This window comes from Helianthus annuus, chromosome 2, assembly GCF_002127325.2.
Source record: "Helianthus annuus cultivar XRQ/B chromosome 2, HanXRQr2.0-SUNRISE, whole genome shotgun sequence".
NCBI classification, from domain to species: Eukaryota; Viridiplantae; Streptophyta; class Magnoliopsida; order Asterales; family Asteraceae; genus Helianthus; species Helianthus annuus.
In genome coordinates this window covers 139,672,018-139,688,891 of record NC_035434.2, presented here as the reverse complement: position 1 = coordinate 139,688,891, position 16,874 = coordinate 139,672,018, and the positions used below count along the sequence as shown (strand labels likewise).

The 16,874-nt window shown below is 36.0% G+C and overlaps 1 long non-coding RNA gene and 1 pseudogene across 2 annotated transcripts; both read right to left on the bottom strand.

Annotated features, from left to right (window-relative positions):
- Nucleotides 1–289: 289 nt before the first annotated feature.
- The window catches only part of LOC110932966, a 39,232-nt pseudogene continuing 22,647 nt past the window's right edge, over nt 290–16,874 (bottom strand).
- Nucleotides 12,969–16,047, bottom strand: LOC110935794. 2 transcript variants are annotated; one of them, XR_002589439.2, is made up of 6 exons: nt 15,992–16,047; nt 15,705–15,790; nt 15,024–15,583; nt 14,023–14,140; nt 13,328–13,864; nt 12,969–13,241 (listed from the first exon to the last, which is right to left on the bottom strand). It is a non-coding gene; the product is annotated as an uncharacterized LOC110935794 (long non-coding RNA). The 2 variants fall into 2 exon arrangements; XR_004886288.1 differs by having other exon boundaries at nt 15,024–15,790.

The following is a 16,874-nucleotide window of genomic DNA, read 5'->3' as shown; positions in this document are numbered from 1 at the left end:
GAAAGCAATACTAAACGTGGAAACAATAGTATCCTCACGTACTGTCTGCAAAATCTACTATGAAACAGACATGATTAGAACCCAACAGAAAACGGATAGACTTAATGTTAATTATTTAGAGTTTACAAATTCCGGTTATGATAATATTCATGGAACAGTTGCAATGTGTTTCATACTGAGAATTACAACTTACACAACAAATCAGTTACATGAAAGCAAACTGATAAATCTTTATTTAAATACATAAACTAATTAACGAAAAACGATTTAATCATCATGATCAAGTCCCTCAGATCGTTTTGTTGGTTTCAATGGAGCCTAACAAGACCATTCTTCTTTTCTCGGCCTCAGATGGTAACTTAACGCCCGTTGCTAATCCAATTAGCTGGAGAAAATTAATCAGCTCCGATGCCAAATCCAATTGCCACCATTCCAATCCATGCCGTGCCGAATTTGGGAAAGCATGGTGATTGTTGTGCCACCCTTCTCCAAGAGCCAAATAACTCGTCAACCACCTGTTTCATCCCGAACGATTAACTATTAGTGTATCATGTCAATCATATTTATTAAGTGATATTTACATATTACCTATAAGTATCATGTGAATCATATTTATTAAAAGATATTTACATATTACCTACAAGATATGATAGCTTTTATAAGCAAGTAGAAGTGTTAACAGTCTTGTGAATTTGAACTTAATTATTATTGTAAGGAAAAAAATGTTTAGGTGTATATGATTGAGTTACGTGTGACAAATTGATGTCACAGTGTTTTTAGCTCAACTATAAGTGCGAATGTTAAGAGCAAAAAATTGTATGAGTTCATATATTTTTGCACGCTTGTACATGTAAATATTACTTTTATGTTTATAAGTACGAAAAGCTTGACAAAATTATATATAACAGTATGTGCACACTTGCATACATGTAATTCTATACTTTAGTTCAAGGCTTTCATGAGCAAACCAGTTATCTATGGAAGTATCAAGAGTGTTCCATATCAACACCCCAAATTAAGTCACCATTAATTGCAAATTATTCTTGGTCAACAAGATTTGTAACCATTGCATAATTCTCTCCCTAGAATCAAGCTCTTGTAATTATTGTATTCACTCTTGTACCACTATATATTGATTTGCAAATAATGAGAATAGCATCTTGATTCAATACAAACTTCTGTTGTTTATATGGTATCAAGAGCCTAAAAGCTCCTTTGAGCCATCTCTGATCCAAAACTCGACAGACACCTTCTGTCCGCTTCCCTTTTCTTTTCTTTAGATTCACCATGGCCAAACCAATCATCCACAACCGTCAACCCACTACTTATGACAATCGCCCAACACGCAACCCAAATCCACCCACAAACCGAAACTAATGGCCATCTAGAACTACCAATACCAACACTCGCCCGACTCGCAACAACAACACCTATTGCTACTATTGTAACATTACCGGATATGACACCAAAGATTGTCGCAAACTTAGTCGCTTCCTACGAGAACACAATGTCTCGCCTCAGAATAACAACACCCCGGTGGTTAACTACACCACCCCTCACCCAACGGCTACAACCCCATCTTGGATGTGGGACACCTGTGCGTCCAACAACACCGCGAACAACAACCAACCAAGTCCCGTTCTTTCCGAATACGGAGGACCCGATGAGATCGTGCTAGGTGATGGTAAAACTCTCCCTATAACTCATATTGCTCAAACAACTATTCCAACAAAATCTCGCCCACTTCTTTTAAATAACATTTTAATTGCTCCTAATCTTTGAAATAATCTTATTTCTGTTGCCAAAGTTTGTCGTACTAATCGTGTTTCTGTTGAATTTTTTCCCTATTATTTTTTTGTAAAGGATCTACGCACGGGGGCGCGTCTCATGCGAGGAGTGAACATCAATGATGTCTACTATGGACCAATCTCCTTGTCTCTTCAAGTCAACAACACCCAAACAAACTCTCTTCTCATGTGGCACCACATACTTGGACATTCGCTTCAAGTGTTTAAGTCTTTAATTTCTAGATTGGGACTTTATAGTAATAAGGTGACCCATGAGTCTTTTCATAGTGCTTCATGTTCACTAAATAAAAGCAACAAACTACCTTTTGGCAAAAATTCTTTTGTTGCTAATCAACCACTACAACTTCTCTACTCCGACGTATGGGGTCCCGTAAAAACGTCAATAGATGGCTTTAAATACTATGTCATTTTTGTTGACTATTTTTCCAAATACATTTGGTTATACCCAATCAAACGAAAATCTGATGTCAAATTCTTTTTCCACAATTTAAATCTCTTGTTGAAAAAATTTTAAAAACCACCATTGTTGCGTTATTCACTGATAATGGGGGTGAATATGTGGGTCTCTCACCATTTTCATAGGAAATGCGTCACAAAACAGTCTTTCCCACGCATTTGTGACAAATACATGATGTAGGAAAACCCCTAGTAGGAAACTGATTTCTTACGCATTTCCTACGCATTTTTCTACCCATTTCTGACAGAAAATGGGCGTCGGAAATTGCTACGCATTTTCTACCACTTTTCTTAATTATCATTTATATTTATATTATTTATAATGATAATACAATACTAAATATTTTTGATAATGTTTTTATTATCGACACATTTCCGACAAATAAAAAAATAAAATACAAAAATCTATTTTTTTGTGTGACACATTTCCTAAGAAAAAACATAAAAATCATGTATTTGTATGTGACGCATTTCGGACAAACACAAAAATTTTAAAAAAAAAGTCTATAATTTTTTGACACATTTCCGATAGAAAAATAGAAATAAACTCTGTTATTTTTGTGATACATTTCATACGAACTAATCTTTTTAACAAAAAAAATAATAAAATTAAATTAAAATCCAAATTTTTCTGCTAAAATTACAGAAAAAAATCTATAATAACTTAGAAAACGTATTTTGCAACATTCACCTCAAATACAATAACATAAATCTAGAAATTAAACATTACAAAGCAAGTACTAATATGTTCAAACTACAAAACTAATGCCTAATACAAGTGCAACAAGATTTATGGCAGGGTTGTCTGGTTCTAATATGTTCAACCTACAAAACTAATACCAAACACAAGATCTGACCCCCTCGTCCACTCGTTTCTTTGTAACCCGCACCTGAGCAGAGAGCTGTACTCGATACCGAATAACCACAATAACCACTGCCGCTGTCGGATCATCGAAAAATAGGGGTGCAAACGAGCCGAGCCGAGCCCGAGCTTGACCAGGCTCGAGCTCGAGCTCAATTAACTTATGAGAGCTCGAGCTCGAGCTCGGCTCGATTCGAGCTTTGTTTTCAAGGATCAAGCTCGGCTCGTTTGTATTTTCTCAAGCTCGAACTCGGCTCGGGCTCGGCTCGTTTATTATCTACTAATTAATATATTAAACAAAAATAATATAAATAATAGACTTCTTAGGCTCGCAAGCTCGATAAGTGAAGCTCGGGCTCGTTTACTAAATAAGCGTATTTTTATGTTCGAGATCGACTTGTAAACAAGTTTGAATAAGCTCGGCTCGAGTCGGCTCGTTTACACTAAGGCTCGATAAGGCTCGACGAGCCTAACGAGCTTCACATGCGAGGCTCGAGCTCGGGCTCGATAAACAAACGAGCTTTATTTTAGGCTCAAGCTCGGCTCGGGCTCGATAAGGCTCGGCTCGTTTCGAGCTTTTTCTTTAGCCAATCTCGAGTAGCTCGCAAGCCGCTCGGCTCGTTTGCACCCCTATCGGAAAACCACCACCACTGTCGCCTCTTCAACGGCTACCACTGTCAATCGAGACCCGAGTTGAGACACAAATCGAACCAAGCATAACCCGACCCAAACTGAGCACCACGAACCACCCCTATTACCTCGTCGTCGTCGGTGCCGGTTCGTCTGACCGGTGCCGCTGGCTTCCATTGTCGTCCACCGCCGCAGACTACGGCGCCGCTGCCGCCGACATCGCCGCCATCAGTCATCATCATCAATCATCTGCCGACAGTCGTCGGAAGTTGACGCCGGCTTCGACAATCAGATGTTCGCCAGAGAGAGAGAACGAGCATGAGTGGAGAAAGAGGGGGAGAACAAGCACGAGTGGTTAGATATGCTTGCAGGTAATCGCCGCCGGAATTACGGCCGGTATCCGGCCGATGTGTTTGTCAGACATGAAATCGAGAGGGAGAGAAGAGGGTCTGGTAATTGTCTTTGTGTGAAATCGAGAGGGAGAGAAGAGGGTCTGGTAATTATTTGTGTGTGAGGATAGTAGCAGGGAGAAAGATAGGAGGGGAAAAGAAGATTTGTCTTTGTGTGTATGTGTTTATGTATAAAGATTTTGTGTTTCTTGCAATTTGAAGTGTATTTTCATCCATTGATTTAAAAGGATGTGAGCAATGGATCAACCTAGGATTGTGATCCATGTGATTGTTAACCAAGCATTTTGATTGGCTCACATGTTTATATTTGAAAGTGATTTATTTAACATATGCCTCCATCATATTCTTTTTAGTTGAAAATTAGAATCTATAAGTTTTATTATTGTTACACATAAATTATCAATATATTTTATAAAACATTTTTTAAACTATATATTTCAAAAATTGTATTCTATATACTATATACACGGACGTAGTATTTTTTTTTTAAATTTTATATTTATTATACAATTCAATATGTTTTCAATTCATGTTTATATTTTTTTAAAATCTTATATTAATTATACATTTAAATAGTGCCATGTGTAAGGGCACTATTTCGACGTGAAGTAGCTTGATAACACTCCAACCCTGTCCTCTTGTGCGTTATAAGGGCATGAAGAGGTACAGGCATTTATACTATAATGCCAAAATGAGGAGCAAATAAATTAAGAACAGTTTGGTTTACAGTTCCTATCGTATAAAACCAGAAAATGTTCAGTATGGTATTGTGCGTTATCTGAGCTTGCTACCGAACGTACCCGTATCGAAAATCGCTAATATGGCAACCGGTACAGAAAATGTTCAGTATGGTATTGTATGGTACCTTATCGGCACTGGTATTTGAAAGTAAAATTTAGTAAAATATTGATACCATACAGAATTGAAAGTACCAGTATTGAAACCGCCAAATAGCGGGTACCGAAAACAATTCGGTACAAATTTAAATATTTAAACTATGGTAATTATAAAACTAGTTAAATATTTAAATATAGTAATAAATTTTCCATAACAAATGCGTAGCAAGTTGCTACGCTTTTCCTACGCATTAACTAATAATAAAATTGATCAAACATTAAAATATAATTTATGTATAATAATAAATGTTTCGTCACAAATGTGTCGCAAGTTGCTACACATTTCAGACGCAATAATTAATAATAATATTAGTTAAACATTTAAACATGATCCGAATATTATAATAAGTGTTTTGTCAAAAATGCGTAACAAGTTGCTACGCATTTCTGACGCAACAATTAATATTTAAATGAATTCAACATATAAATATAATTCCAACAAACAAATAACAGTTTCATCGGAAATGCGTAGCAAGTTACTACGCATTTTCGACGCAATAGTTAATAACGACAATAATTAAACGTTTAAATATAAATCAAATACAAATATAATGCATCCGTCGTAGGTGCGTAGCAAGTTGCTACTCATTTCCGAAGCAATACTTAGAATTAGTTTTTCTGTCGCTATTGCGTCACAAAACGGCCTCAAAAATCAAGGCTTTCTTTCTGTAAGAAATGCGTAGTAAATGTGTTAGAATTTGTGACACATTTTTTTGCGTAGGAAAATTCTGTAGCAAAAAGACCACTTTTCTAGTAGTGACCTGTTTCATCACGAAGGATTAACTATTAGTGTATCATGTCAATCATATTTATTAAAAGATATTTACATATTACCTATAAGTATCATGTCAATAATATTTATTAAAAGATATTTACATATTACCTACAAGATATGATAGCTTTTATAAGCAAGTAGAAGTGTTAACAATCTTGTGAATTTGAACTTAATTATTATTGTAAGGAAAAAAAAATGTTTGGGTGTATATGATTGAGTTATGTGTGACAAATTGATGTCACAGTGTTTTTAGCTCAACTATAAGTGCGAGTTTTAAGAGCAAAAAATTGTATGAGTTCATATGTTTTTGCATGCTTGTACATGTAAATATTACTTGTATGTTTATAAGTACGAAAAGCTTGACAAAATAATATATATAACAGTATGTGCACACTTGCATACATGTAATTCTATACTTTAGTTCAAGGGTTTCATGAGCAAACCAGTTATCTGTGGAAGTATCAAGAGTGTTCCATATTAACACCACAAATTAAGTCACCATTAATTGCATATTATTCTTAGTCAACAAGATTTGTAACCATTGCATAATTCTCTCCCTAGAATCAAGCTCTTGTAATTATTGTATTCAGTCTTGTACCACTATATATTGATTTGTAAATAATGAGAATAGAATCTTCACTCAATACAAACTTCTATTGTTTATATGGTATCAAGAGCCTAAAAGCTCCGTTGAGCCATCTCCGATCCAAAACTCGACAGACACCTTCTGTCCGCTTCCCTTTTCTTTTCTTTCGATTCACCATGGCCAAACCAATCATCCACAACTGTCAACCCACTACTTATGACAATCGCCCAACACGCAACCCAAATCCACCCACAACCCGAAACCCATGGCCATCTAGAACTACCAATACCAACACTCGCCCGACTCGCAACAACAACACCTATTGCTACTATTGTAACATTCCCCGACATGACACCAAAGATTGTCGCAACCTTAGTCGCTTCTTACGAGAACACAATGTCTCGCCTCAGAATTACAACACCCCGATGGTTAACTACACCACCCCTCACCCAACGGCTACAACCCCATCTTGGATGTGGGACACCGGTGCGTCCAACAACACCCCAAACAACAACCAACACTGTCCCGTTCATTCCAACCAACAAACTCTCCCTATAACTCATATTGCTCAAACAACTATTCCAACAAAATCTCACCCACTTCTTTTCAATAACATTTTAATTGCTCCTAATCTTCGAAATAATCTTATTTCCATTGCCAAAGTTTGTCGTACTAATCGTGTTTTTGTTGAATTTTTTCCCTATCATTTTTTGTCAAGGATCTACGCACGGGGGCGCGTCTCGTGCGGGGAGTGAACATCAATAATGTCTACTATTGACCAATCTCCTTTTCTCTTCAAGTCAACAACACCCAAACAAACTCTCTTCTCATGTGGCACCTCATACTTGGACATCCATCGCTTCAAGTGTTTAAGTCTTTAATTTCTAGATTGGGACTTCATAGTAATAAGGTGACCCATGAGTCTTTTCATTGTACTTCATGTTCACTAAATAAAAGCCACAAACTACCTTTTGGCAAAAATTCTTTTGTTGCTAATCAACCACTACAACTTCTCTACTCCAACGTATGGGGTCCTGATGTGCGAGAAGTGTGTTATATTTTAGGTGTATATTTTAAGCCCTTTTACACTTTTTTAGCCAAGTTTTGAATTTATAAAACACGATATTTACTAACACTAAACACACATATGGGCAAGTGCACCCATCGTGAGCGTAGTATAGTATTGGTAAGATACCGAGGTCGTCCAAGGACACAAGAGCTTTTAGTACCGGTTTATCCTCAACGTCTAATCAAATCAAAAAGTTAGAAAAAGGTTTTTAAACTAGAAAAATAAAACTAACTAAAATGCTAAAAATAAAAATAAAAGTAAAAACAGATAGACAAGATGAATCACATGGATCCGACTCGTGTGTAGTGTAACCTTTGATTATTTCCGCACTTTTGCACTTGTTTAAGAGATTATCTAAGTTATTGTAGTAGGACTCTCTTTTGAAAGTGACGTTACCCTCAACCCAGTAGTTTGAGTCAACAAGGATACAATCCTAAAGGGTCGGATTATTGAAAGATAATTAATTAAGTTATTAATGCATAATGTGGTAGGCCCCTCTTTTGAAGGTGACGTTACCCTCGGCTAAGTAGTCTGAGTCAGCAGGGATACAGTCCTAAGTAGCCGGGTTAAAGTTTTAATAGTAGTTTACTTATGAGGGGATCAAAGAGTTTGGACCCCCGCCATCCAATACCGGTGGGTATTGAAGGAGGTCCTACTAAATTTGACCCAGGTCCTTTGCAGGATCTATACACTGAACAATGGCAAGACTCTTACCAAACCGTTCCCTTAACCCCCGACCAGGTAGCCAACATATCTCCATATAGACCGTGGAGATATGAATGGTGAAAATCTTTTATTTTATATAGACAGTGAAATAATGCCAAGACACCACGGACAAACGATAAGAAAGAATCACCTTCAACATAAGAAACTAGTTATTAAAGTCATTAATACATAACCAAATAAAAAGTGTGAAAACCTTAAAAATAAAAAGTATTACACTAAACACTTGTCTTCACCAAGTGATGTAAGAGACTTAGGCAAACATGGCTTTGATTGTCAAGAACTTTTACGATCAATCTTGGATCCCGAGACGACTCACACACTCTATGATGGACAATGGATGATGGTGGTGGATGATGGTGTTGTGATGGTGGTGGGTGAAGTGTGAGAGAGGTGGTGTGCCGAGGGATGGTTTGCAAATGAGCCAAGCACCCCTATTTATAGCCTAAACACTAGCTCGGGCACTGCCCCATGTCCGCTGGGCACGGCCCGTTGTCCGCTGGGCACGACCCCGTGTCCATCCTCCTTCTTTTTCTTCATTAATTGCAGTTTGTCTGCATTAGTTTACCACGCCCCCGTGTCCGCTGGGCACGGCCCCGTGTGCAGAAGCGTATCTGTACTATCAAGATTTCCTCAGATTCTGTGAATCTTAGAGTTGACCACGGCCACGTGTCCAGTGGGCACGCCCCCGTGGTGGGTGATAGAAGCTTCTACAGCTTTGTCTTTTCTGCAGTCACTTGGGCACGCCCCCGTGCTCACTGAGCACGGGGTGTGTTCAGCCTTTTGTTCTCTTGGTTTGCTTGGGAAGATGTTGTCGGGGGTCGAGCATGCCACGTTTGTTCCTTTTCTTGTATTCATGTTAGATTTAACTGCCTTTTTGCTTCTTTTGTTCATTTGAGCTCATTTAATCCTGAAAATACAAAAGGAAGACAAAAACACACTTTTTCCAACATTAGTACTAAAAAAGGGTTAGTTTTATGCCACAATTGATGTAATTTATATGTTGCATTTTGTGCACATCAAATACCCCCACACTTGAATCTTTGCTTGTCCTCAAGCAAAACTCTTTATAATGTGGCTTTACACTCCCAAATGGAATGGGTAGAAGAGAAGGTTTTTGGCCTTGTCATAGAGTCGGGATTTCCAAGATTCTTTATTAAGTTTTATTTTTATTTATTTACAATCCTATTCGTCATGATTTATTAAAAACATTACATAAGATAAATTACTTATTAGGGCATAACATGCCTCTTTAAAATTCCATTTATATACAAGTTCACATACCTCACGGGAGATCACTCAACACTCGGCCGAAGATGTATTTTAGTGAATCACTCGAGAGCGGCATGGAACTTACTTCTACCATAAGCTTGCCAAGCAATCAATCCTCCTCCTTTTTAACTATACACCTTTGTAAATATCAAGAGGACTTTTGGGTGAAGGGTTAGGCTTGGGCTAAAGGTGGGTGGTTGGGTTAGTGGTTAGTAAAAGGGCGAAAGGCGTAAAAAGCATCGGTTTTTGGAAGACTTTTTATTTTCCAAAGCTTTTTTATTTTGATGAAGCATTTCTTTCAAACAAAGTTATTTTTGATAAACTTGTTTGTTTATTTCTTTAGGCTTCATCATCATTCATTTTTTTTCATAACATAAGTCATAAGAAAAACCGAGCTTTGTTACTAAAATAAAGGGTTTAAAAAGGGTTTAGGTGGGTAAAAAGGGTGTTTGGTTTGGGTTAAGAAATGAAAAGGTTTAGGCTCAAAGGGGTTAACTAGGGGGATTTTGGGTAGGTGGTAAAAAAATAATGGTGTGGAAATAAAAAGGGGTTAGTCCTAATGCCTCCATCATTTACTTACTTGGGTTTAAGTTGGTAAGGACCGGGAATGTATCATCGTGGCAAGTTCTAGAGTTGTAAGAACCAAGCGGCTATTCACACAAGAAACGAAAAATGAGCATTTAGTTTAAAGATATGTATTTGTATGCTCAATAAAGGCTTAAAACTCACTTTTTGTGGGAATGGGTTTTTATGTGATCAAGTATATATAATTAAACTAGGTTATCACCCGGGAATACTCCCGGGTTGTGAATCTTTATATCTAAAAAAATAAATATACATCTATATATATTAACTAATAAAAATATACCATGTAGTTGTGAATATTTATAACCCGGGAACTTCCTAGGCAGAAAAAATCAATTTATAATCTAATTATGTCATTAAATAAATTAATAGACATGTTTTCAAACGTTATTAAGTGTTTAAATAAATAAGTTAAAATTTGGTGTCAATACTATGCGGTACCAATTTTGAAATTAAAAGACAGGTTTTCAAACGTTATTTGCCGTAAAATAACATTTTTTTTCCATGGGGCGCCTCTTTCCTTTTCTTTACATGTGCACCCCTATGCTATGTGTTACGGTACCGGTTAAGCCAAAGCACTTATGAAGAAATGAGTTGAGCCAAACAACTTTTTTTTACCATAATCCCAAAGAAATAAAGGCACTTATGTTTTTACCTTTTTTAACCGAAACCCGATTACCAAACCTGGCCCAATGCTACCTAAACCGAGTATTTAACACAATTGTACATGAAGCCACACATGACCTAAGTAAAAACATAACAAAGATTTTCCACAACAAAACTTTTAAACACATTAAAAAAAAGATAATTGAGATATATTTCCTTTTTTAAACAGCCAACAAATCAAATTTTATTAAAAAAACATATTAGCATTGTGCTAATCCACATCCAAAAACAACCAGACAACAAACTACATTATAGACCCAAAAAATTAACACGAAATTTCGTCAGTTTTCCCATGATAAACCAACGGATTTTGATTGATGTTAACCAATAGGTACGCCAAAACTCTAATTTCCTACTTTAAATTCTCCACCTTAGGTTGTTTACGGTTGAAGATAATATTGATTTGACTTCGTCAAATGCACCACACGACCGTTAGAATAATGGAGTAGACAACCTTTCTCCACTTCACAGAGCCTGTCGCTTGCTTATAAAACTTCAACTGATCCTCGAATTCAAAGAAAAAGAATCCATAAAGAATGTACCATGTATTAATAAAGTCCCAGATAGTTTGTTTTTCCCACAAAATACTAAAAGATGTTCTGTAGACTCCTCATATGCTCCACAAAAGCTGCACATAATAGACCCAATACTAACACTTCGCCTTGCCGGATTTGTACTACCATAGTTTCAATTAAAGCACTTTAATAACTATTGTTGTCCAACACTATATAAAATAAAATAAATTAAGAAAACAAAAATAATGAATATTATATTTAATGAAAAATAATGGTAACCACATTACAGAAGTACTAAACAATTAATAGAGTTAATATTAACCCATGACAATGGCATGCATAATACATGTCATAAATTATTAATAAATTCTATCTACACATGGAAGAAATGTTACATGAAAGAACATAGTTACATGAAAGAACATAGAAAGCCTATATCAAAGTATATAATTAAGTCTTTTCTTTCATACATGGTGTATATTTTTTGAGGTTTATTATAATACATACGCTATATAAAAATATAAACAAATTAATTTTTCTGTCCGCCGTAACAGGTTTGCAGTTTACTCTCTCTAAAGACCAAAGCCTGTGCTAATTTGGTGATTCTTTTTCCCTATATTTGGACTTTCCGTTTTTATTTTGGAAGCACTTGATGTGATTTACGGAAGCAACAATCATCAAACATAAAGGTTGGATACAGGATATGCCAAATTGGGTATTACAATTATATCCTACATTAGGTCAACGTACGATAAGAGAAATTCTTAAATGGAACCAAGCATCAGAAGAGTCAACTCTTCATACATATTTTTAAAAATGAATATTACAAAGCGTTTGGTGACAGGTTTAATGAACACCTAAGATTCGTCAACACTACACGGTTGCTCATTCACATTGAATCCTTCAGTTCATCAACTTCTTAAATTGGTCATGGCTTGGGTACATTACGCTCACATTCGGGTGGAGGAAACAACGTGAGTTGAAAAGTGTAGTTATAGAGATATTGGAAAACAATAAAATCTCCCTCATTCATGTCTTATTTTTCTTAGAACTTGCATTTTGGACAACAACATGCCACAATAAATTTAGCACATTAAATTTCCACTTTTCATGCATTAGTATGTTATTTGATAATATAGCGCTAACGGAAAATAATTTTAAAAGTAAAATAAATATGAAGAGAAAATAAAAAAGAATAATGTAAAAAGATTTAGAAAGAAATGTATAAACCATAACTTGGTAACTTTGACATAGTTACAGCTGATGAAGCCTCTCAAGGTTATGCCATTCAACTGATGAAGCCTCTCAAGGAGCTCTTGTAATGTTTAACAATAAAAACATATTAATTCATTATAGAGATATATTAATTATTGAAATGATAACTTTAAATAATAATTTTAAGTTTATTATTTATAGGTTTCCTAAAAATATCTAATCTTAAGCAACATGCTAATTTTAATCATAAAGACTATAAATAATCGAAATAAAAATTTAGGTACCCAAACTTGCTATATAAAAGTTTATTACAACACCACAAACTTACTTTGTATTATAAAGTGGCCCGTTTTAAACAACACACCAATCTGAATTAAACAAACCAAACAATCTGAGTGACAATCCAATTCAATCACAAACGTAAAACAAACAATTCAATTACCTTATAACATACAATACATTTAAATTCCATTACAACAACCTTCAGTAATAAAAAACAATTTGATGATTAAAAGATATATTCATGTGATTAAAGAAGATGGCCAGGAGAGTCCAGGAGGTGGCATTCTTTGAAGATAAAAGTGAAACAGAGCATAGCTACTCATACCTAACTCACATATATTGGAAAAAAATAGGAATAACAAAACCAAAAGCAATTCTAAGAAACATATGTTCACCTGTTTTCCCTTAATTCCACTTATCTTTCATGTTCTCTAATAATGATTATCTGGACCATATACAGATGACCGTCGTAAAAACCTCTAAGAAACCACCTTAAATCAAATAACAAAAACAAATTAAATTAGACAATGGAAGTACATCACTTAAATAAGATGAGTAGAAAATGATGGAATTTCACCTCTAATATATATGTTAGGAAAACGAACTGAGAACGCTCTGTGAAGAAGATAGCGTCGACACCGGAAACAGGGTACGGTTTCCATTACACCGTCGTTAAGTCAATAGTGCATCACGGCACGGGTTGGCCACCGAACCGTTAGTAGGAGGACACTTGAACTGTTGACGGGTATGTTAATCCCCGGCAACGATCCTGTTCGCCGACACACATGAGGATATTTTATGACTTGTTGAGACACTTTATCGATAAAAACCTATTCTCCGACGAAACCTCCACTTCAAACACTACACAACTCATCGAATCCTCCCACTCCGACTGGGTATTCGACTGAAGGATATTCGGATGCCCTAGTGTTCGATTAGGGGGTTTGCAGGTGCAATGGTGTTTGTGGGAGACAAAGTCGGTGACGGTAGCCAGCGGTGGTGATCGATGGTCTAAATGGTGCTGAACTAAAGATTGCGACTGTTTCTTTCTCTCTATAGCTCCCTCTCTCCTAGACCTTGAGTTTCACAGAGATCCGCTTATGCTGCTGACCTGCTGTATAAAAAATAGAGTTATAAAGACTGATTCATTTCACCGGCTGCTAGAGTTATGCTTGTTTTGTGCAAAACAATCTAGTAGTGGACCAAAAGTATCGGAAAATTTAATGCTAATGAAATTAAATAAGATCTTATAATAATTTACAATTTACATACCAAAAATCACCCTCCTTCTAGATGTGTGATGAGCGTTTCTAGCCAAAGATTAAGAGTTGTTTCTTAAGCCAAATGTGTCTTATACACTGGTGGTAACATATCAACAAAACACAAATACCTGTATAAATGGAACATAATTATTAGCCAAAGAATGAAAATTAGTAATATGCTCCCTTAAAGTAAACAAAATAAGGGTTACAACTTGACCAAAATCAGAAGCTGTGTGTAGGGTGTAGGTGTTTGACTATTTATTCAGTACGATAAAGATTTACTGGTTTTGTTGACCTTCATGTGACATGGTATGTGATCATTTTATAATCGTATACTTAGAAATGGTTGTTTAAGTTCAATATGTAGAAGTCGCAATGCTCCACTCTGAAATATGTAGATCAAGACTTTTGTGGGTAAGGTATTGATGGTTGACTAATTTAATTTGAGACAATTAGTTGAAAATACGGAATTCGAATCCAGCAAACGACTGAACATATAAGATTTTTGGTTATCAGGTTACTCTTTGCTCCTCAAAAGCACCACAACCTTCAGACCAATTCTTAGTTTTAGTCTTCCCGAAAGCTATATTTCGTGACTGTTTTCCAATTATTTTCTAATCTTCAGTGAAACAAATTCTAAGACTAATACAATGAAAGCTCTCAATTCTACTAATCTATTAATAACAGTTTCAAGATTGTGCTTCAACAAATAAGCAGAGTATGAAGAATAAAAAAAATAATGACCTCACATACGAATAATCATGAGAATAGAATCATAGAGCACAAAAAAACTAATTTAATCAACCAATTCTATCATGTTCACGATCATTTAAACTTATGCATCAATAAGTGCAATAGCACGAATTGGATAACATGTACCTTGCATTTGAGAAATCATACATTTATTTTTATATTATCGTCTCAAGTCGTGCGCCTACGATAACATCATACATTTTAAGTTTTTAATTCCCGACCCTTTTCAAAGCAAACACGCAAGATATTAGAACGTACCTCAATCTCTGGGATAACGTAAGCCATGTTACAGAGAAAAGCTAGTTGTGATAAAAGCTTGGTATCGGACCAAGATACGTGCTTCAACATTCTAGAGAACGTCTCCTGATTAACGATAACACTGTCTTCGTCATCGTTGTAATCCACCTTACAACCTTCATCACATCCCTTTTCTTCTTCGTTATCACCGTCGAGTTCATTGTTTTGCCCCTTTCTTCCGTTCCTTCGCCATTATTTCACCAACATCTGTCTTGAGTGCATTTGGAACAATCAAGCTTGACAGTTTCAAGTTGAAAACTCCCATTGAACGGCTGTTTTTCAACTTCGGTTGATTCATCGACGCCTGAACATTATTAGCAGAATAACACAGATTGTGGTCCGAGTATGCTCTTTGAAGTCTTGCATGCTGTCTTAAAATTTGACCCGAGATTGAGCGGTTAAGGATGTTTGTCTGCATCCTGGTCTCGGGCTTTCGGTTTTCGGGGTGGTTAACTGACTGGAAACCGACAAAGTACCGCACACCATCGTTAACAACAATAGAAGCTTCACCTTTAGATTGCCTGAGACATATTTTCACTGGAATATGAGTAGAGAATATATTTATTTTGTAAGAGTCCTTTGAAACTAAAACAATAAATCATTTAACATTATATAAAGACTGTAAAGAGGACAAACAGGTACTTTGGTATCAACGACAGTAGTAATCCTGAGTTTAGTTGGCGCCACCTTCACCTGTTCACTGGATCGAGTCATTGGGTCCTTTATATCTGTGGGAGAAACCAAACAGAACAGTAATATGCATGAAGTCGTCGTCGTTGCCATGAATTAAAACCAGCGAAATCAAAATTGGTTATCAAAAACTAAAATCAACATAGATACAAACCCTATTTTCTAAACAGATTTGAGGATCTGAAACTAACTAACACCAACATTCTATTAAAACAACACAGGAAGCACAAAAAACTTACAGTTCGCCGAAACCCTAGATAGTTGAGGATCTGAACATAGTGCCGGAACCGAACCTAGCGATTACTTGTCTTCGGATGATCAGAACAAAGTGACAAATCTGTAGACAGTGCCGGAACCCTAGCAAGTTGAGGAGAAACGCCGGCGCCGTGCCTCCGACACCGCCTTTGTCTCTCTCTCTCTCTCTCTCTCTCTCTCTCTTGTCAAAACCCACCGTTCGAAAAACAACAAAATTCTAAACAACTTTGAAAAAAAAACTGTAGTTAAGAAACATATTGAAAAGAAGAAATTGGAAGCAAGAATCAATGAAGATACCATATTATGTTGATTGTTGATGCGGTTCTTGGTGATTTTGAAGTCTTGATTCCTTGTGAATAGGAATGAACGGCAGAAGAACGATGAGATAAAAATTAGGGTTTGTAAGGGAAGTGAAAAAAGTTGAAGTCGGGTCATAATAAGATGATACGGATCCCGCCTCAACCCATATACCAAAATTTTTGACCCATGATTTTGGAGCCAAAACCAATTTCTAGATTGCCTTAGGTGATGCCACATCATTTTGCAAGCCCCCATATCATGACACATAAGCCCTCATTTATCATGTTTATATATATATATAGATTTTAACTAAACTTGTCATGCCGTTTCATAATTTTCTTATGTTGGATCTTTTTTATCACGACGCTATCGGTTGTAAACTTGTAAAAATATAAGCTTTTTAGAATTTGAAATTCCCAAATTAAACCTAGACAAGTAAGAAAAAAATGAAAAATTTTTGAAAAAATTTGGGGTGATTAGCGGTTCCAATAGAGTTTTGTGTAAGGCTTGTTATTTAGGACTTGCAAGATTCAAGGTTTTAGCATCCCCCCACACACTTAAATTACA